We start from the raw sequence: 22,779 nt of genomic DNA, 5'->3' as shown, positions 1-22,779 counted from the left end.
TAGAAACCACCTAGTCTATGTTATTTTTGTTATAGTAGCACAGTGGACTAAAACATTGAGGTACATATTAACACGTTATGGAGGTACACATTAACTCATGCTGTAGAGATACATTCTAACCTACATCATGGACATACATATTCACAATGTCATAGAGGTGCATGTTAACACATGTTATGGAGGTACATGTGAAGAGCTAAGGAAGCACAGGCATGGATCAATTAACTTTACTTAGGAAAAAATAGATGACATTTTATTTGGGTCTTAAATGACAAATTCGAGTTTTTCAGGTGAAAAGCATTAATATAGAGCACAAAGTTGAAAATAATCTAAAGGGCTAAAAGTGTGATAAGAACTAAAAACAAAGGGCTTGTAGACTTTGCATTTCAAGTTTGAAAGAGACACCATCAAAGCCCTGCTGGTGGGTAAGATCATTTCCAAATTGCTGTTATTGAATCAACCAGAAACTATTCTACATTTTGTTTTCCTTAAGAAAAAATTTTTTAAGCTTCTCTGTATAACCATTGCAATTTCTTCTTTTTGTCTATATGTGGCACAAACCTGCAAATCCTGGCTATGGTGAGATTTATCAGAGAGTGGCAGGTTTTGGTCCCCAAAGTTTGAATGGGAAGCTCACTGATGACCAGGGGGAAGAGCAGGGGAGAGAAAGAACATGATGGTCACACTATAAAGAAGGTAGTAGTAGTAATTATGAAGGCAAGAAACAAGGGTACCTTCCTGGAGCCCTGTTTCTTTAAGGGTAACTGCTGATATCACACAGCGGGTAGACAGCAGCTCCGTGGAGGGTATAGTCAAGTCTCTGGGAGGACAACCTGCCCTTGTCCATTTGGGCTATTGGCTATGAGTGAATAAAATGAAGTGAGTAAATGAGTGTTTGGACTTTGAATGATAACTGGGATTTTCTAGAATTTAGATCTCATAGAATCTTCAGATTAAGTATATACAGTTTTTCATAGTGAGTATACTTCAGCCTTTACCAGTATCCTGAGGATGCATTCAGGTGAGGAATATTTGGCTTTCTATGGTAGTTTGTATTGTCTTGATTGAGTTGAGACACATTTAAACAATGACTTCAGGCCTAGTATTAGAAAAGATTTAGGGGTGCCTGGGTGGCTCAGTCTGTTAAGCGTCTGACTCTTGATTCAGGCTCAAGTTATCATCTTGTTGTTTGTGAGACTGAGCCCTGCATTGGGCTCTGTGCTGACAGTGTGGAGCCTGCTTGAGATTTTCTCTCTCTCTCTCTCTGCTCCCCCCCCCCCCCGACAAAAAACCTTAAAAAAAAGAAAAGATTTATTATGAGGTTTACATATGTGTTAAACACAATCCCAAAGACTGAAGTACTGTTAGAGTAAAACAATCGGTCAGTCCATAAGTATTTTTTGAAGGTATGCTCTTCATTCATTTGTTTATTCATTTAATTAATTTTTCAAATTCTAGACACGCCTCTATATTTTTTATGTTCAACACTTTACGGGTTTTTTTCTTAAAGCATAGGAAGTGGCCATTAATAATAGAGGATTTAGTCTAATAATTTTGAGGCAGTTATTGACACATAAAGTTGGTAATTATATATATGTTTTAGCCAGAATGTATTTGTGAGCATGTGTGGAACCAGTGTAGAAGGCATTTCAGCATCTCTCTCAGAGCAAATAATGCACAGAGTTCCTCTAGGACAAAAAGCTTCAAAGAGGGAGAATGTACCAGGAGTGTTTTGGAAGTTAATGACCTATTTGATCTAATAAGTTTTAGATTTTGGTAGAGACCTTTTTTTGAAAAAAGAAACATGCTATTGTGTCTCTCTCTCTCTCTATAGTAATGCTTCATATTGATGTAATGTAAAACTAAGCTCAGAGCAAATTGTTTTGCCATTACAAAGTGTTTCTTAAATTTATTATTAATACACAATGAGTTTATTGAGGCAGATCCTGGTGATACTCCAAACATCACATAAAAAGAAGTGTACGTGGCACTGAAAAATATACCAAAATACTGCAAAACTTGTTTTCTACTCTGAATTAGGTTCATTATAGAATCCTGAAATGTTAATTGACTTCGGTATTTGATGTTCCTTTGACCACATCAGAACACAATTGCATAGTGTGTAGTGACATTTCTTTCATAGCCAGAAAACTCTAATAAAAAGGATTTAAAAAAAGAACTCTTCCGCAACTTAATCTAAATGTTAGAGCAGCTCACTCTTCATTCTTGTCTGATTGTGCAGAGCAGTAACCAGACGCCCTCCTGCCTCATATGACACATCCAGCAACACGTAGACATATTCATCAATAGTTGTTGACCGCACATCATTTCAGTCAAGTACGGTATGCTTCAGGCATTCTTGCTCTCAGCTAATCTCTCTCCTTTTAGTTTTGCCTTTGTTATTGGTCCAAAAACCGTGAACAGTTTACTTGGCCATGCTCTTTGGTTTCTCTTCAAGGTTGTGACTTTTTTTTTTGAGAGAGAGAGCAAGAATGGGTGGTAGCAGGAAAGAGAATCTTAAGCAGGCTCCGTGCCCAGAGCAGAACCCAGTGCAGGGCTCAATCCCACTACCCTGAGATCATGATCTGCACTGAAATCAAGAATTGGACACCTAACTGAGCCACCAGGTGCCTCTTCAAGGTTGTGATTTTAGATTTGCCTGTGGATGTTCAGCTTTTGGCTACCTCAGATAAATATTCCACCTGAACCTCTCTACACCTGACAGAACTCTTTACCTCTTTCTCAAATTTGTCACCTGGTGAGGCTACCTAGGCAAACGCTTCCTCTTTGCAGCGTCTACACATTACCAGTGTGTTGAATATTGGGTGTTTTCAATTTCTTTGGGAATTATAGGTTTTGTAATCATGGAAATAATAAAAGATGAGTTAACTAAGTGATATCTAAAATGTAATTATTTTTAAAAAGGAGCCATACTAGCGTACTTAAAACCTTGAGCTTCGTTAAAAAAAAATATTTGATGAAAATGGAAGATCACCATGATTTTTCAGGATACGGTGTCACTGAGGTTTATGCCTCTTGAAGTTCTCGGGTAACTCCAGTAGAACTCAAAGTATTGCTTCCACATTCTTTCCCAACTAAATTATCACTACAAATAAATGATATACCACATATGAAGTAAAATAGTAAAACTGGGCCCCCTGCTTGCTCATTCTGGGAGACTTCATGTTGCCAAGAAAGTTACTCAAGGTATATATCAGATTTATTGGACTGAGATAAACTGGCATGAAATCTGATCTGAGGACCATGAAGGATTTGCTAATGTCTTTGGGTGACCACAGTCTCTGGGAGAAGCTTTTGCAAGTTCCTGCAAGTCAAGAGCTGGAGGCAGGAGAAATCATAGCTGCGGGGTCACAGATAACCACAAAGCCTTCCTTCCCCTGCATGTCAGCAGTCTCCTTGGCAACACATTTTCTCTCGTGCCTTTGAAAATTGTTTTCAAGTAGAAACAATTTGGGTTGTTTCAGCAATGAAGATGACTAAAACTAAGGACAAGAAATAAGCGTTTTTCTCCCTAGTAGGAAAAGAGCTCTCCAACGAATGTAAGTTAGTCATTAATTAAGCATTTCACTCATACCTAATACATTCTATAGCTTTGTAGGGGCTCTCTTGCTGAAGTCTTATAAGCTAAGCTTGAAAATATTGTGGGGGCACCTGGGTGGCTGAATCGGTTAAGCTTCTGACTCTTGAGTGCAGCTCAGGTCATGATCTAATGGTTTGTGAGATAAAGCCCTGTGTCAGGCTCTACACTGACAGGGAGGATCCTGCTTAGGATTCTCTCTCTCCTTCCCTCTTTGTCCCTCTCCTGCATTCTCTCTCTCTCTCTCTCTCTCTCTCAAAATAAATAAATAAACATTTTTTAAAAAAGAAAGAAAATACTTTGGAAAATCATGCAACTTCTTCCAGGAAAAGGGCAATTCAAGGTTCATTATAAGAACTGATTCTAGGGGTGCTTGGGTAGCTCAGTTGGTTAAGCGTCCGACTTTGGCTCAGGTCATGATCTGGTGGTTCATGAGTTTAAGGCCCATGTCGGGCTCTGTGCTGACAGCTCAGAGCCTGAAGCTTGCTTCGGATTCTGTGACTCCCTCTCTTCCTACTCCCTGCCCACTCACGCTCTGTCTTTCTCTCTCTCTCAAAAATAAATAAACATTAAAAAAATTTTTCAAAAAAGAACTGATTCTAGGGAAAATAAATCAAGAAGTAAGTATGGCCCATTTTCTGCTTCGTTTTCTGTTTAGTGGAAGAAACCATAATCTTGTTAGTTACCCCCTAGAAAATGGAACAGTGTAGCATCACAATTGTTTCATATTTTTAAGAGAACACAAATTTGCTGAGTCTACATTAAATTTGAAATTACTGATATAAAAATACCGTGTCAATCAAACACTTCTCTTGGAGTCTTGAAAGTAAAAGAAGTAAAGTATTCAAGTAGATGATGATTATTTACAAAATACTTGCCAGCCAAGAGTACAAATCAAGTGTCACCAATATTTCCCTGGCTCTTGGACTCACCTGGCAATGCATCATCTTTCACATTACCTAAAATCTCTCATAGAATTACTGCTGAGCATCTCTGGGCACATACATGAATGTACATTTACCCTGAATGTATTGTATACCATGTACTGCTTTTGACTCTTCTCAGATGCTTATTTGTCTTTATGGTCCATGAGAGCACCTCACAACTACATCTGGTAGCATCTTGCCTGGGTGTTGAGAATGTTGTCTGTATCAAGGTTTCTAGTTCTTCGTGTTCCTGATAAACCTCTTCATGTTCCTGATAAACCTGTGTATATTGGGCTCCTCCATGCACAGAAGCATGATGCTTTGTCTTGGGACAGCAAGGCTCCCACATCAAACAGAATCCATATATAAACAGCTATTTCAGATTCTATCTACAGGCTGTCTTGCATAGATTCAGGCATAGTTCCATGAGGACCAATACAACTTTAATTTAATGATGCCATGTTTCAACTCCTGAATCTCATCCCTCTAATCGTGCTTATGCAATAGACTTCCCTCCATTTCCTGTTCCAGCTGTTTGGTTCCATAAGAAATTTCTTTATTCTTTTTTATTAATTTTTTTAACGTTTATTTTTGAGACAGAGACAGACAGAGCATGAATGGGGGAGGGTCAGAGAGAGAGGGAGACACAGAATCTGAAACAGGCTCCAGGCTCTGCACTATCAGCACAGAGCCATACGAGGGACTTGAACTCATGAACCGTGAGATCATGACCTGAGCCGAAGTCGGACGCTTAACCGACTGAGCCACCCAGGCGCCCCGAAATTTCTTTATTCTTAATATATAAACCCTTTGGAAAATTAAATAATATAAATCAGTGGTTCTGAACATGTAGTCTATGTACCTCTTGGGGTCCCTGGGGCCCTTTTAAGGGGGTGCATCAGGTCAAATTAGTTTTACATACGAAAGGCCTCCTTTCATTTACAGTGTTCTGGATCTTTAGGAATTTTAGATTCCCAGCATGAATTGAGCCCTATTTATGTCCTCACCCATACTAATCCCTCTAAAAACTGAAAAAAATGTCAGAGTTTACATGAGCTAAAAAAGATCCTGGTGACCAGATGAGAAACCCAATGTTAATGCTCAAAAGGTTTTCATTTTGTATAGGATGAGGTGACTGCCTGTTTTACAGGGCATGGAAACAGGCCTCCGTGATGAGAGATGGAGCAGTTAGGACTCATTTGTGAGCTACAGTACTCCCTCCTTGTGTGAGGTTTTCCTTTTTGTGGTTCCAGTTACCCGAGGTCAACTGCAGTCTGGAAGCAGATGATCGTCCTTTTGACATGCCTCAAAGGTGAGTCGTAGCTTAACGCGACATCACAATGCCTACCCCATTCACTTCACTTTATCTCATCACAGGGGCATTTTATCATTGCGTAGCATCACAAGAAGAAGGTGAGTATAGGGACAGGAAGATATTTTGAGAGAGAGATCACATTCACTTAACTTTGATTACGGCATATTGTTGTAATTTTTCTATGTTATTATTAGTTATTATTGTTAATCTCTTACTGTCCCTAATTTATAAACATTATCATATGTAAGTATGCATAAGAAAAAACATAGTATATACAGGGTTTAGTACTATCTGTAGTTTCAGACATCCACTGGGGGTCTTGCAATGTATGCCACATGTATAAAGGGGGAAACATTGTATTTGTCTGTGTTGCCCATGGAATGAGACCTCATGGTCCTGGCTGAGTGAGTCCTCCCCACATTGCCCAGGCAGAGCTGGCTGACTTAAGCTGGGCAAGCCAGAGCCTTGGAACTGGGACAAAGAAGACATAACAAGTGTCCACTCGTGACTAAGTTGGCCATAATTGTGTACATACAAGAACAGTAGAGAATGCTTGTCTGCAAAGAGAAAGAGGGTTGAAAGGTATTCAGTGGAACAGACATAATTGACTATGTGACCTTAGAAAGAGAGAGTCCCTGGGCATCTTGATATTTGATTGCCTTTCAGGTCCTAGTTCCAGGCTTTCATGAAGATGGGCTTGATTTCAGTTCTTTCATTCTAAAAAAAAAAAATCCCCTTGTCCTTAAAAAATTTTCCATTTTAACTTAAACTAGTTGAGTAAGTTTTGTTCCTTAAGAAGCAAATAATTCCTGATGAAGACAAAATTTGATGAGTAAAGCTGCTCATCAGCCCACATGACATTTTTGAGTGATTTTTTAAAAAGCACCTGTTCCTCAAATAAAATATATCTTAAGTCAGTATATTACTTACATAATAATTACATAAATTGTGTATGATTGTAGCAATTGTGTAATTATTATACAGCAGTTACAAATGGAAAAGAATTCTGGAAATACAAATACATTTTTTAATGTAAAATTTAATCACAGTAATCAGAAAGTCAAAGTTGTCTAGATATAATAATCATCACCATAAAAGAGTTATACATCTGCTTTTGTAGATAGAAAATTCTTTATGATAGTTTCAATGCTTAATTGCTCCATTATTGGATTTTTGATATAAATGAATCTTAATAGTCTTTCTTGTGATATTGCAGACCTTATGTACCTTTTCAATAATATTTTTGAGAGCTGTGTTCTCTACTGTGGACCAGTTTTGCAACGTTAGGTACAATGAAACCTACATAAATATTTAATAGTTCTAGTGAACTATTGCAGTAAATATGTAAAATACTTCATTGGGGATCCTTACTAAAATTTAAAACAATATTCTTTTAAGTTCATTATACATTGATGTACATCAATAACATATTCTTTACCATGTTCACTAATTTTAACTGTTAATTTTTATATTATTGCACTAGCTTACATTCATTATAATTCTATTATATATCATGTATAAAATGAAAAGACCATGATACCTTTTCAGATCATAAACATAACATTAAAAATGGTATAATTTTGGAAGCATCTGGGTGGCTCAGTTGGTTGCGTGTCTGACTTCAGCTCAGGTCACAGTCTCATGGCTCATGGGTTTGAGCCCAGCATCGGGGTCTGTGCTGACAGCTCAGAGCCGGAGCCTGCTTCAGATTCTGTGTCTTCCTCTCTCTCTGCCCTTCCTCTGTTTGCACTCTGTATCTCTCTCTATCTCAATAATAAAAATAAACATTAAAAAATTATATAATATTATACAACATATAAAAATAAATTGATTTTAAAATTTAGTTTTAGATTAATGATAAACTGATCTTGGGATATGTAGTTGAAGTGAATTTCAACATTTTTTTTCCAGCATTTTCTGTCTGAAAGCTAACTAAACATTTGGCATCAATTTGTTTTAGCCTCAATAATATACTTTCACAATATCACTTAAAATGGTTTCTTATTCCTCTCAATGTTTCAAAGGATAGTATATATATTGGATTTTTTTTCATCATAAATTTGCTTAAAATATTAATTTTACTTAAAATATCATGTCAAATTGGTACTAAGTTAAGAAAGTCACAAGTGGACATTTCCTAAAGTATATCTTATTTGCAGTCTAGAATTGATATCTTACTATCAGCTTCTTTAAAAATAGGACCAAGTATTCAACTAAATTAACTTTTAAGAACTTGATGGTATCATCTTGGTTTTTCTATCGTACATTCTATGGTGGGTTCACATTGCCAAGTAAATGCCTTTCAACAAATACCAACGTTTCACTGGATAGCAATAAAGAATATCAATGATGGGGCGCCTGGATGGCTCAGTCGGTTGAATGTCCGACTTCAGCTCAGGTCACCATCTCACGGTTCTTGAGTTCGAGCCCCGCGTCAGGCTCTGTGCTGACAGCTCAGAGCCTGAAGCCTGCTTCAGAAGCATTTTATAGTAGTCCTCTTATATCTCAGGCTGGCATAGCCTCAATGTTAAAAGGGGCGCCTGAACTGGCATTCTCCCACACCCGCTGATGGATAAGGAGAACAGGAGGATCCCAACAACCTTCATCACTGAGGGCCCCTGTAGGGATGACTATATTAGATAAGACACAAAAGACTTTAAGACAAAAGCTGTCTCTAGAGACAACGAAGGTAACTATATAATGATAAAAGGTCAATTCAATAGAAGAGTATGACAAATATAAATATGTGTACACTCAACATCAAAGCACCTAAATATATAAAGCAGATATTGACATATCTGAAGGGAGAAATTGACAGCAATACAATAACAGTAGGAGACTTCAATGACCCACTTTCAAAAATGTATAGAACATACAGACATAAAGTCAGTAAAGAAACAACTGACTTGACATCATAGACCAAATGCACCTAACAGACACGTACAGAACTTTCCCCTCACAGCAGAAGAATACATTCTTCTCAATTGCACATGGAACATCCTCAAAGGTAGATCACATGTTAGGTCACAGAACATGTATTAAGACATTTAAGAAGATCAAAATTAATCCAACCAGAATGGAATACACCCAAAATCAGTAACAATAAGTAATAGAAAAATTCAGGTAAGTGGAAATTAAATAACTATGTTATACTGGAAATTATAAAACACTAATAAAGAAGATTAAAAAAAACCACAAGTCAAAATGGAAAGACATCCTGTATTCACAGAATGAAATAATTAATGTTGCTACAATATCCGTACTACTCAAAGTGATCTGAAGATTCAATGCAATCCCTATCAAAACCCAATGGTATTCTTTATAGAAATAGAAAAAACAATCATGAAATTCATTTGGAGGTACAAAAGACCCTGAAGAGCCAAAACAGTCTTGAGTAAGAAGAAGAAAGCTGAAAGAATCAAACTTCTTGATTTGAAAATACATTACAAAGCTACAGCAATCAGAACAGTGATATACCAGCATGAAAATAGGCATATATACCAATGGAAAAGAATATAGAACCCAGAAATAAATCCACACATGTATGGTCCACTGATCTTTACCAAGGTGGCAAAAACACACAGCAGAGAAAGGATAGTCTCTTCAATAACTGAGTCTGGGGAAAACTGTTTTTCCATATATATAAGAAGGACATTAGACCCTTGTCCTATACCATATATAAAAGTCAATTCAAAATGGATTAAAAACTTAAACATAAGGTCTACAATTGGAAAACTACTCTAAGAAAACCTAGAAAACTTCTTACCATTGGTCTGGGTGATTTTTATAGATATGACACCAAAAAAAATCAACAAAAGCAGAAATAGACAAATGGGACTATATAAAAATAAAAACTTTTGCACTGCAAAGGAAACAACCAACAGAGTGAAAAGGCAACATATAAAATGGGAGAAAACATTTACAAACCACATATCTGGGACAAGAGGTTAATATCCAAAATATGTAAGGAACTCCTACAACTCAATAGCAAAAAACCCCATACAAATAACCCCCTTAAAAATGGATTAGGATCTAAATAGATATTTCTTTAAAGAAGAGATATAAATGGCCAACAGGTACACAAAAATGTGCTCAACATCACTAATCATTAGGAAAATGAAATCAAAACCACAATGAGATATCACTTCACACCTGTTAGTGGCTATTATCAAAAAGACAACAGATAACATGTACTGATGAAGATATGGAGAAAAGGGAACCATTGTATACTGTTGATGGGAATGTAAATCAGTCATTATGGAAAACAGTATGGAGTTTTCTCAAAAAATTAAGAATAGAACTACCTAATGATCTGGCAATCTTCCTTCTGGCTATGCATCCAAAAAAATGCAATCAGTACCTTGAAGAGATATCTGCACTCCCATGTTCATTGCATTATTCACAATAGCCAAGAGATGGAAACTGCCTACATATCTATTAACAGATGAAATGAATAAAGAAAATGTGCTATGTATGTATATATATATATATATATATATATATATATATATATATATATAATGGAATATTATTCAGCCTTTAAAAAATGAAATTCTACCTTTTGGAAAAACACGGATGGACTTGGAGAACATGATGCTAAGTGAAACAAGCCAGGAACAGAAAGGTAAATACTGTATGATCTTATATGAGGAATCTAAAATAGTCAGACTCATAAAAGTGGAGAGTGGGATGCTGGTTACCAGGATTGGGAGAGGACAAAGCATGCAGATATTGATGAAAGGGCACAAAGTTTTAGTTACACAAGATGAATAAAGTCTGGAGATCTAATGTACAGCAATCTGACTATAGTTAAGAATACATGCAATGTATACTTGAAATTTACTAAGAGTGTAGATCTTAAGTTCTAAGTTTTTGTGTTCTCACCACAGAAAGAAGGAAAGAAAGAAAGAAAGAAAGAAAGAAAGAAAGAAAGAAAGAAAGAAAAAAAAAAGGAAAATGATAACCATGTGAGGTGATGGATATACTACTTAGCTTGGTGGTGGTGATTATTTAACAGTGTATACTTACATAAAAATACCAAGTTGTGCACCCTACGTACATACAATTTTTGTCAATTTTACCTCAATGGGGAAAAATAGCCAAAGTTGTTGTTGTTGTCATTTAAGGTGTCTTAAAACAACACAAATTTCTTATCTCACAAATTTCATATTTGGTCATCTAGACACAGGTTAGTTGTGTCCTCCACTCAGGGTCCCTCGAGGAAAAAATCAAGGTATTAGCTGTGGCTGTGTTCTCATGCAGAGCTCAGGACACTTCCGACCTCACTTGTTGTTGGTTGTTGTCAGTTTCCTACAGTCAAGAGACTGAGGCTCTCAGCTTCTAAAGTCAGCCCCATTCCCTGCCACATGGCTCTTACTTGTCATGATGGTTTGTTTCTTTAGAATCTTTAAGAGTAAGGGCGCCTGGGTGGCTCAGTCAGTTAAGCATTGGACTCTTCATTTCAGCTCAGGTTATGATCTCTCGGTTCATGAGAGCCCCCCCCCCCCCCACTGATGTGTGTGCTCCCTCTCAAAAATAAACAACAACAAAAAGAATCTGTAGGAGTATATCTGCTGTCTCTTCTCTTTCCCTGACTTCTACCATCTCTGACTTCTAAATCCCTTTTTTAAAGAGCTTACTTCATTAAGTCAGCCCTCCTAGGATAATCTTTTTGGATTTTACTTTTTTTAATCTTAAGACTATATATATAATATGTAATATATATATATATATTATATATTATTAGAGAAGTTTTAGGTTCACAGCAAAATTGAGAGGAAGGTACAGAGATTTCCTATATACTCTCTGTCCTCCCACATGCACAGCTTTCCCCATTAACATCCCCCTCCAGAGTAGCACATTTGTTATAGTTGATGAGCCTGGTTGACACATACGTATATCAAAACATTAAGTTGTACAATATACAATTTTGTCAACTAGATCTCAATAAAGCTAGAAACAAAAAAGATATTCTTTCTCCTGGATTTATAAAAAACATTTAAAGGGCGCACTCACCAAGAAATACAAAATGCCATAACGGTTTTTATGATAACTTTTCATTCTATTAATTTTTTACAGTATGTTAACAGCATTGGCATGTTCCTGGTTCCTCAATTTTTTCTTATATTTTTATCTAGATAAGGTTTTTGTAAATGTTTACATAAATGTGTACAATCCTGCTTCTGTTGTGTTATTAGGCAAAATTCTTCACATTATTCTCAGATGGAGCCACTTGTATTTTGGAAGTTATAAGTCTAACTCTAATTATGATCTCTTTCACATTACTTTGCTCAGGGATTGTATCTACAAAATTGAGAAATATTTAGAATCTTTCACATTTTCAAAATAAATTTAATATATCATATCTTCTATTTAAATTATTCATTTTTATAATTTATTGCCTGCAAATATGTTATATTGTTTGTTGTTGATTTTTGTATTCTGCACAACTGTTTTCCTATACCATCATCAAATTTTGATATAGTTTTTGTTTGGTATTGGCTAAGCATTTCTTGAAATAAGCAACCACATAATCTCAGTGTTACACAAAGATAAGCATTTATTTTGCTCTAGTGACTCTGGATTCACAGGGGTGACCCGAACCGAAGTTGGATATTAAACCAACAGAGCCACCGAGGTGCCCCAAGATGTTATTACTTCTAACTTGCGATGGAGAACTTTCAACAAGACTGTCTTTTAGTTGAAAATCCCAGTTACATGGTTATGTATCTGGACAGGAGAAAGTACTTTGGTGTAAATAGGTCACTCATTTTTTTTTTCCTTTCAGTTTTTCTCAAAACTCATTAGATATAGTTGGTATGGAGGTAGTGGGTAAATTTACATTTTACTCTATCAGTGACATAACTGTGCTATAGTTTGCTGAAGATAATAGCTCTGAATTCTATTTTATTTTCCCCTGGCATTTCATCAAATTTCTCCAGAATGTCTTTTAATGACACAGAATAATATTCTTATAATTCTATTCTAACACTTCTGCTTTTCTTTAATCTTGACATCTGCAGTGAAGTGATATTTAACAATGTAGTGTTTTATCTTAAATTTTATAGCGTTTTAAAATAATATGCTTCTAAAGTTATTTAATTTGAAAGCAGTTTTATTTTAAATAGTGAAGTAATCATAATAACAAGCAAATATTGCTATGCTATACTAATCAAACTGTTACAGAGTAATTCCTAATGTATTTACATATAACACTTTAAAAATGAAAAAAAAATATACCTTAGCCACTAAATAATGCTTTGTATTATTAAAGTACTTATATAGTTAATTTTAAAATTCAGCAATGTAATTATAACACAACTAAGGTAGAAGAGTGTATGAGCTACAATATTAAATATCAAATTTTGACACTGTGCTAAGAACAATGGAGGCTTCTAAAATTTTTTTAAGATATGGTAATTAGTATATTAATTTAAAATGCAATTTCTTTGTTTAGAAGCACAGATTGAGATGTTAGATCAACAATGTCTTTTGTTTATCAAATGTGTATATTATAATATTGGAATGTGTACATATATAATATTAGAACAAAGCAGTTTACTTCCTTCTATCTAAAAATTATCATAATATACTAATTTATTAGAAAAAAATTTTGTTGATATAATTTTTAGAGTTAAAAAACTTAATAATAAATCTCTTAACTTGAAAACATTAACAATGTGCACACCGTGAATTGCAACCTCTAACATGGCACTTTGATTTGGGGAATAACTAAAGCTTTCTCAGTAGTTTAATGTTTCACTCACTTCATAAAATATTTCCTGTGTGATTAAAATGAATCAGTGATTTAAAATGATTAAATTGAATGAGAATTTTTTTGTTAGGTGTATATATCTAACAAGGCCAACAATGACAAGTAGTTCAAGTTTACTGATTATAGGTCTGCTATTTTTTGCCTCAGTTTTAGAGTGGAATGGACTGAAATCTCCAGGTACCATTGTTTTATCTATTCTTTTCCTTCAGTTCTGCAGTTGTTGTTTTATATATTTAGGAAGTATATCATTAGGTGCACATATGTTTATGATTGCTATAGCTTCCTTTTCTGTTATTCCTTTACCACAATATAAAATTTTCTGTATTAAGGTAACATAAGCTGAAGTTATAGATAATCCACAAACAGCACTAATTTAACACACAAAAAAAATATTTTCTTCCTCACACAAAGCACATTCAACTCCAGGGGGTATGGTCACTCAGGGACCCAGGGTGACAGAGTCAACATTGCCTCCAATACGTAGAAGCAAATAACAAAATTATAGATCTAAAACTCCAACATTTTCCTTATTTTCAATTAGTGCTTTTATCTACTTTAGGAATTCAGGTTATAGAAGACATAAAATGAGCTGAGAAGTTTTTCTCTTCTACTGTTTACTGAAACACTTGTATTAGAGAGAAATTAACTGTTTCTTGAAAGTTGGTAAACTTATCTCCAGAACTGCCTTAACCTAGAGTTTAGGGAGAAGATAGCATTTGGTGAGTATTTTTAATTTCTTTCAATTATATTGACTGTTCCAATTTTATACTTATTCCTGAGTTTTAACATTAAAAATATTTTTCTGGAAAGCTATTTATTTAAACTAGATTTTTAAATGAATTAGCACATAATTGTCCACAATATGTGTGCATTTATGGTTGTGTGTTTGCTTTTGTTTTGGAACATAATTGTGTGGGATTGAGTTAATCATACTTCCTCGGTTCCAGGTGCCGTGTCAGTTTGTGGCCACACCAGACCACTCTGTTTTACTTCTTTATGTAATCTATTTTACCTTTTTTCCTTAACTATCTACCCTGCTCACTTTGACAACAATTCAAATGTGTTTATTAAGTATATATTTCTTTGTATGTTTTTTGCAAAATATATATTGTGTGCATACATATTTTAGTTTAAATAAACAGTATCATGCCATATAGTTAAAAGTTCTCCCTGAGCTTAGTGTTTTCAAGATACGTCCATATTGCTATGCACACACCTACTCTGATCTGTTTAACTAGTGCACAATAATCCATGATGTATTTCCACTGCATTTTACCTATCTACTGTCTTTTTATGGACACTCTAGATTCTCCTACTCCCTGTCATCTCAAATGGCACTGTGATAACTATACTTACATGTGTCCTCTGAAGGGTCTATGTGAACATTTCTCAGAGTAAATGCCCAGGAGAGGGTGGGATATGGAGAATGTGTGTGCTTAATTTGACTAAGCATTTCCACATTACTCCTACTGTATATGCACGATAGTTGTATCCGCACATCCCACCAACACTTAACATTATCAAGCTTTCTAATTTTTGACAATTCTATAGGTTTAAAGTAATCTCTTATTATAATTTCAGATATCTAATTATTAATGATTTTGGATATGCCAGTCATGTAAGTTTGGCCCTATTTGGGTCTTCATGTGTCATGTGTCAAGATTCAGGATAGATAGCGAAACATCAAGTAGAACAGATTGAAGAACCATCTTTCTTTAAGGAAAAAAGGAAACTCACAAAACCAAGCCCAGCAGAAGATAAGGGAAAGTGTGGATTCCCCACCTGTTCTGCTTGCACAGAAAAAGAATATGCCAAGCCTGGGTATTGCTAGACCCTCTGTAGTTCTGCCTTTCAGGGGAAGTCACTTCCCCTTGTTATAATGCCAGTCTGAAAGCAACCTTGTCAGTGAGGGACAGTGATCTAGACAGTGGTCTGGATTGAGATGGTAACTTTTTACAGTTGTTTGGGAACAACAGCTGTGTAATACTTAGAGGCCTCGTACAAATCCATGGATTTGTACAGTGATACAACTTGGTCAGAGACTTAAGTTAGAAAATTCATGAACATCATTCTGCTGATTCATTTCCTAAGCAGTGAATTGTGTTCTCTCCATTCTGCCCAATGAGTGATCTTTTCTTGACCAGCGTTATTAACATCAACTCTTGAGAAGCTATGTAGCAATCTACTGGTATCCTTTGTACTTGGCCCTGGAATGCTGAAGGGGCCCCTGTTTGCCAGGTATATTCATCAGGGTCCAATCAGGAAAAGAGAAACCAATTAGGTATTTTTTTAAGGTATTTTAACTGAAGGGAATGTGATACAGAAATTTGGCACTTTGAATTCACATTCTAATGTGCCAATACATAGCTCCCAAATTGCTTTGGCCATCAATATTACCAACATATAGGGGATAGAAGGATCACATATTTTATGAGTTAGGCCTGGAAGTGGCATACTTCTTCCCATTTTCCCTTGGCCAAAATATAACCACATACTTACACCCTACCTCAAAGAAAGCTGGGAAAGGTAGTCTTGCTATGTGTTTGCCTCACATTTAAAAGGCAGTCTGGTTGATTTAAAAATTATAGGTTCAGGGGCATGTGGGTGGCTCAGTCGGTTAAGCGTCTGACTTCAGCTCAGGTCATGATCTCATGCTTGTGAGTTCGAGCCCCACGTCGGGCTTGTGCTGACAGCTCAGAGCCTGGAGCCTTCTTCTGATTCTGTCTCCCTATCTCTCTGCTCCTCCTCTGTTCAGTCTCTCTTTCTCTCTCATAATAAACATAAAGAAAAATTATAAAAATTATAGGTTTAAAGTTGATTTATTTAAGCACTTAAAAATATTACTCCATTATCTTCTTGTCATCAAAGTAGTGTTAAGAAGTCTCACATAAGTCTGATTCTTATTTATTTGTGGAAAGCCTTTAGAACTTTCTGATGTCCTTATATATCATTAAAATTCCTATTTTTATTTTATATTTTTATAATATTTCTATTTTCCGTATGTTGGTAGTTTTGTTTCTCTCCTCCATATCTCTTCATTTTTCTTTTATATTTTATTTCCCTTTTGCCTTTCATGCTATCCTCAGGAAGTTTTCTTCAGTAGAATCTACAGGCATGCTAGTTGATTTCTCAGCTATTTCTACACTACTATTTATTTTTCTTAAACCATTGAAACTGTTTTATTTTCCAGACCTAACATTTCTGCTTTCTGTTTATGACTTCATCCCACTAAATATTACTAAACATTCATTTTAATATTTCTGAGAGCATTTATCATGATTGCTTAAAATTGTTTTTCTATTCATTGTTGGTTTTGCTTTATTTGTTGAAAGGATTGCTTTAAGAGTCTAGCCATGTTGGCTTGTATGTTCATGTTCTCTTAAAATGGATTCCTGCTTTGACTTGTAATGTGTAATGGGGAAATACCGAAGCCCTGGAAGAACCTGTTTTCTCTGAGTTTCAGGAAAGGGCAGGAGGGGAAACCAGCACATCCAGGCACTACAGAGCCACTAGGTGGGCCATTATATGTAAAAGATTCACCTTTAAAACCCCCTTAGATGGAGGCAGCTTTAGAAGGGGTCATTTCTTTGGAGTGAGGTGAACCTTACTGTTTGGAGGGAAAGGAGGCAAATAATGAATGCCTGAGGGTAGCCAGTGTGCCTACACCTGTTTCTGCCAGCTCCTGGCCCCAGCGGGATTTTTGTGCTACCATTGAATTCTCTTCCACATTCGTCCCTTTCCTCAAAACCGGGTTGCCTAGACTTCAGGGAATTCCTGTGACTATGGGGCAGGTAATAATTGTCGAAAGCAATGTAAAGAGAAGAAAAAAACTTAATGTATTTCCTCCAGTGTATTCCCTCAAACCTGGATGTTCGTAGCCAGATGCTAAAGCTTCCTTCTTTCCTTCCAAGATGCTATCAGTCTTCCGGGAGGTCTCAAAGGTTTTGAATAATTTTTTCAGCTTGATTCTTGTTTTCTGTGGTTTCTCTAGGGCTGATTCAAGGGAGGGAGTAAGAAGTAATCTAAATCTGATTGTTATTTGATTTAAATTATAATTTTGATATTTTTGCTGAATAAAATTTTTGAATGTTAATGTAATCAAATATTTTGTTCTTTTAATTTAAATTCTCTCATATTTTTTCTTCATTTCACCCCATTCAAGATATATGCCAAGAGCACATTAGTAACCCTTTCAGGTATTGGTTCTCTGTATATGAATAGGACAAAAGATCTGCCTAGGGGCACACACACATCACTCTGTGTGTGTGTGTGTGTGTGTGTGTGTGTGTGTAAAAGGTATTGCCTAATTTTAGTAAAAGGCGAAAGATTTATATGATCTGAAGAGAAACCAGAGTATTGCCTAATTTTAAAATATTCTGTTCTGATTCAGGATGCTGTATACTATCTACCCTACTAGGGAATTTGATAATTGCTAGTGTTGAAAGTCCTTTCCCATACCAAGGCTTGAGTTAAATTTAATATGGCCAAGTGAGTTATCCACACTGAGTATACACAGTTCCTGAGAAAATCACACAGGTAATGAAAAACAAAAAAGTTCATGGAAAGGCGAAAATAAAAGAATTAAGTATTCAATAAGAAGACTGAAAAATGATAATAGTCAAGTGATGTTGAAAGATTACTCCTCAAACCAGCCTATTTTAGTCATTGTGAGTGTGTGTGAGGTGGAGAATGAGGAGAGATGAAGAAAATAGAGGTCCTTTTTTTCAAAAGACATGCCATCTAGTTTGAAGGAGATGTGCATATATAAAATAGTGAGAACGAGTCAACAGTATATAATTATCTGCCCTTCACATAGTATTGACCTCAAGGGCAAGAGAAATCAGAGATGAGAGAAAATAAAGTTATTATGAGTAGTTAGGGAAGTCATAAAGGACGTTCTCAGAATGGATTTTGATATGGGTGTGATAGATGTGGAGTGAGGTGGAGAAATGTTTCAGTTAGGGTTTGTGTGTGTGCATGTGTGTGTTTATTTGTGTGTCTACTGTTGAGGTTGTGAAGAGTAAAAGATTTAAATAATGAGTAACTGAATAATGAGTACCTGAGCAGAAGTATTTGGCATTTATTTTCTGGACAGCAGAGGGCTATTGATATTTTTTGAGTAAGGGACTGATGTGAGAATTGTAGTATTTTTATCAGGTGTCAGAGTGCTGGATAAATTGGACAAAAAGATGGTAGCGGATAGGAAGGCCATGTAAGAAACTATTTTGAAAATCCAGATGTGAGTTAATACAGGTGTAGACAAGGGCAGTAGCAATTCAGTAGAAAAGAAAGAACCGAATGAAATTCAAATACCCCTGACATTAGCACTAGGAGGATTTGTGATTATATGTGAAGAAAAAATAAGAAGCAGTCATCATTTTACCAAAATGATATAAATATTAGGATGAGCGAACAGTTTTTTTTTTGTTTTTTTGTTTTTTTGTTTTTTTGTTTTTGGGACAGAGAGAGACAGAGCTGAACGGGGGAGGGGCAGAGAGAGAGGGAGACACAGAATCGGAAACAGGCTCCAGGCTCCGAGCCATCAGCCCAGAGCCTGACGCGGGGCTCGAACTCACGGACCGCGAGATCGTGACCTGGCTGAAGTCGGACGCTTAACCGACTGCGCCACCCAGGCGCCCCGAGAGAACAGTTTTTGATGAGAAATGGTGAACATAGTATAAAATAGAAGAACAAGTTTTAAACTGTGCTATATGGATTATCATAGTTCCTTAGAAGCATGTCAGGATTTCTGAAAGCCACAGAACATAATTTAAAAATTAGCTATGGACACATTTTAATATAAAACAACACACTCACTTAAATGTGCAATAGATAAATTTTATCTCATTGGTGGACACCGATGGCATAAATAGGAGCCTCTGTGCTGACTCACTCATTGCACAGAACTTGTTTGTCTATGTACTCAAATTCAAAATTCTTACAAAAGAATTGCTGAGAATTTGCTGCTTTTCAATGTCTTTTTCTGAATTTAGACCATGGTACAGAAATGCAACCCAACTGTTAACCACAGCTTTTTATGTATATATGTATGTATGTATGTAACAAAATGACCCAATTGTCACATTTAAGGATAAGTGTTTGCTGCTCTGTTAACTTTAAAGTGATAAAATATTGGGTTCCCATTTAAGACATGTTGTAAAAAGGAGTCTGTTTTTAAAAAGTTTGAAAGCTACTGTTCAGAACATATTAAGTTTGAAATTTTAGTGGAACACAGAGGAAAATAACGTTTAGAAAACCGGGAATGTGGAATTAAAAAATTCTGTTGACAACCTTGAGTCTGGTGGGCAGATCTGAAAATAACTCACATGGTTGAAACTGAGAGGGATTGAATTCTCTCAGTACCAAGAGTGTTTTCAGGAGTTTCCCAGGACGTGGAGTGTGAGAAGGAGCAGTATCCAAGGCTAGAAAAGAAGGGAAATCAGGGGGTTGCAGGTGTACTGGTTCTTAAGCATATTAGATTATTGGATCTTATTCTGAGAAACCAACCAAAAGAGTCTCAATCTCAAGTGAAGGTTCTAAAAACTATATATGTAGACAATAAAAATTAAATTCCATAAGGAGCTGGTGAAGAAGAAATCTCAAATGTCTAGTAGAAGTAGAGGCCTGCCCAAAGGAAAGTAAATGCATCGCATTGCTTCTATGAAGAAACCATGGTCCAAAACAGTGTGGCTAGCTAATATAACATCTTTTCTAATTGATGAGAGGGAAGGAGAAAGACACGTGCACACACACACACACACACACACACACAGCAAGAGAGAGAGAGAGAGAGAGAGAGAGAGAGAGAGTAAAGGAGAAGAGGGAGACACAGAAAGAGAGGGGTAGAGAAGGAGAGACAAGGAGTGGGAAAGAGAGAGGGTGAGAAAGAGAGGGGGAGAGAGGGAAAGAGAGAGAGGAGATAGAGGGGAAAAAATAATGAGTGGTATTCTACTTTACAACAACAAGTTAAAAGCAATAGAAATGATGGAAAGAAAACTGGCAGATCTAAAAAAAGAATAAATGGAAGATAAGTCAAAGGGTAATTGAGCACGTAAGAAATTTATAATAACTATAGTTCTTTTTGTAAAGCATGATGGAAGTGGAAAGATGAACCAGGGGAGAAACAAAAGTGGATGTTCGGTCTCCCACAAGGCATGCAGAAAAGGAAGGGGAATTTCAATGCAATGAGCCTGTTTCCATTTCTCATGCTGTAGAAATGACTTTTATTTCTGCCCCAGATGTTGGGAACACTTACTCTCCATTAAGGATCCCAGGCAGCTCTTGTGAGAGTTTATATTTTTTCGCTCTCAATTTTTCTCCCTGATTGGAGGAAGTGTTTTATCCTCTACTTTAATAAACTGTGTAGAAGACTTGCTATTGAATTCTGGCCTCTTTCCTGTAAAAGGCTAAGAAGGGATTGCTTTGAGCTTTGGACAAAAGTAAACGCTTCTCTTTCTGTTTATTTAATTTTAGGAACTTGTTGCATTTGTCCACATTGCGTGAGAGCTGGCTTTCACGATGTACGTACGCATACAGACTCAATTTAAACAAACATATATTTTTCTGTACAGACAAAGGAGAGTGTGCTTGTGTAGAGCGTGTCTCTGTGTGCTCGTGTGTGTATAAACTAAGGATGGCATATTTCACAATAGCACACACTCACCCACATTGCTTCCAGTTAAGCCTTGTTTAAACCAAGCTTTGACTGTGAGGCTTTCCAATCTAAAAAACAGGTGCAAAACACTCTAGCACCATAATCACATTAAATTCCTTCAACATCCCCCTAAGACATGTGCACAAAAATAATCTCATCTTGAACTGGAAAAATCAAGTCAGAGGTGATGCATAGTTTTTTTTTTTTTTTTCAAGGACCTAATATAAATCTGAAAGTACACACTAAAAATCTCCACTAAGTTCCTGCTTTCTTGAATCCGCTTACAGTTTTAGCGTACCCCCAACTGCTAGAATCATTTCTGATTTCAGGCCAGAAGGATTTACTTAATGCTATGATCTGGCACTAAACACACTGGGAGCCAATCAGGTGCTCACTCTGTGTGCTAGTTCTGATAACATTTCCGAACTGAACTTCCCAGAACCTTCAGACCCCTGCTGTGCCATTCTCTGTTTCCCTCAACGGCTGAGTGGTGGTCTTGCCTTGAATCCCAGCCCCATGTGTGGGTACCCAGCTTCCTGCCGCCAGACCTGTAGCCAGCAGGCTCCACGTTAGCCCCTGTGTTTTGTTCTTCTCTCTCCGGGGGAGGCATGCTGCTGCGTCCATGCATGCTATGTGCCCCCAGTGATTGCCTGTGTGATCCAAAGCCCTCTGTCCATCACCCTAGTCCACCAGAACAGTGGTTTCAGAGCTTTGGCCGCACTATCCAGGCCCACACTTCCACCCAGTTGTGCTGTGGGTTTCTGCATTCTCCTGGGTGCTTCCCCATCCTGCATGGCCTTTCAGTTCACCCAGTATCTCCTGATGTTGATGGAAATTATAACTGAACCAAAACAGTATTCATTTTCTGACTTTCCATTCAATTCTACAGATTTAGAATTCAGGATAATTGGAAGAGAGGTTAGCCTAAACTTTTATATCATGTTAATTAAGGACAAAAATCTGCTAAACAAAATACTAAAGCATCAGGTAGAATACTTAAATTTCATGAGAGAATGAATTTTCCAAACACATTTAAACTCTTTTCTCCTATTTATATAAAATACTAACACATTATTTGGGAATCTCATGTATTCAACAAGGCACTCCCCCTAATGAAGGCTTTGCAAATAAATTTCACTTACTTTATTGATTAATAAGATTCTATGTCACTTAAAATTGTGAGCAAATAACATTTTTATTGATGCTTTTCAAACAACCTATTTCTCTTCACTTAGATAAAATTAGCAAGGCTTGTGGAAATAGTTCAAAAATGTTAATCATGCTAACATTTATATATTTGTGAGTTTATAGAAGCACATGTAATAGAAAATACAGTGGAATTAAAGCCTAAAAATGATGCAGCTGCCAAAACAATATTTTTCCAAGGTCCATTGAAAACTTGTAGTATCTATGCAGTTTTAAAAACATATGTAACCGAACTGTGTGAGGGTTAGAATATGGCCAACTTAGGGGTGCTTGGGTGGCTCAGTTGGTTAAACATCTGACTCTTGA

At 36.3% G+C, this 22,779-nt stretch overlaps 1 pseudogene; it reads right to left on the bottom strand.

Annotated features, from left to right (window-relative positions):
* The window catches only part of LOC131507997 (tigger transposable element-derived protein 1-like), a 90,762-nt pseudogene extending 68,867 nt beyond the window's left edge, over window positions 1-21,895 (bottom strand).
* Window positions 21,896-22,779: the final 884 nt, after the last annotated feature.

Source organism: Neofelis nebulosa, chromosome 3, assembly GCF_028018385.1.
Source record: "Neofelis nebulosa isolate mNeoNeb1 chromosome 3, mNeoNeb1.pri, whole genome shotgun sequence".
Classification (NCBI taxonomy): Eukaryota; Metazoa; Chordata; class Mammalia; order Carnivora; family Felidae; genus Neofelis; species Neofelis nebulosa.
This window is presented reverse-complemented; position numbering and strand designations above follow the sequence as displayed.